This window comes from Aplysia californica, unplaced genomic scaffold, assembly GCF_000002075.1.
Source record: "Aplysia californica isolate F4 #8 unplaced genomic scaffold, AplCal3.0 scaffold00003, whole genome shotgun sequence".
Taxonomy (NCBI): domain Eukaryota; kingdom Metazoa; phylum Mollusca; class Gastropoda; order Aplysiida; family Aplysiidae; genus Aplysia; species Aplysia californica.
Genome location: NW_004797273.1, coordinates 2290940 through 2291941, shown reverse-complemented (window position 1 = coordinate 2291941; position 1002 = coordinate 2290940).

Sequence of the window (1002 nt, the reverse complement as noted above, 5' to 3'; positions counted from 1 at the left end):
GATCGATTCTCATTGACAGGAAAGGAAGGGTAAAACTGACCTAGCAAATTAGATTCCATGAGAACGCCCCAGCCTGCCTCCTGTATAGTCTCAGTTGGCGGTTGCGCACATATCTGCTGCCCAAGACATGTACAAGGAGTTTCAGTTTCAAGTTATCGGGCGTAAATCTAGCCTTTTGACTTGTCTCTAATTGACAATAAGAAACTTCAACATAGAGGAACTTCCTACCAACTGAAAATGTTTGGTGTGTCGCGCTTGGTCGTATGACCTTATGCAATTACGAGAGCCGTAAAACACTTACCAAAAAAAAACCCAAAGAAGAAGACAAGTGCCGATTGTGTTCATGTGCATGTGCATGGTTGGCAGGTGAACTACATGTGTCGTTTGCTCCCTCTTCCCTACCAAGTATCTACCATTCATATGTCTCCTCTTTTTGTTGTGTATGTTACTCTCTTGTAACACTTGTGATCTTAAACACGTATGACCTAATTGTGTTGCTTGCAAGTGCTGAAAAACTCTTATTAAAACTAAGCAAAGTGTTATGTGCAGTTGAGAATTTCTTTGTAGATTGTCTCAAATCTGTGAATGTGAGAGTGATTTTGGCAAAGCTAACAGCTTTGCTGTATGCATGGCGCTCTATCAGCGATGGTAACTTGTGTGGATGTTTCGCCACCTTAGAATTACAAAGTTTCTCTCTGTCATTTTTGCCCGCTTTGAGTTACTAAGACCACGAGGTCAGAAACTTAATGTTTTATGCTCTATCAAAATCGTAAGATTATTTGTGATGCAGCGTGGTGGAATCAGGCTCTCGTCAAAATAATCAAAGTGAAGAAACTTGCATTTTTCAGCAGGTTCATGAATTTTTATCAAATTTTTGTTTCATGCCCATTAAAGAACTCATTTCTGTGTGGAGTTTTCCGAAAAGCTTTGATTAAAGGCACAAAAAATTTTCAGTTACAACAGACTCTTAAGCTAAGGAAATAACTAATCTTTGGTGGCCAT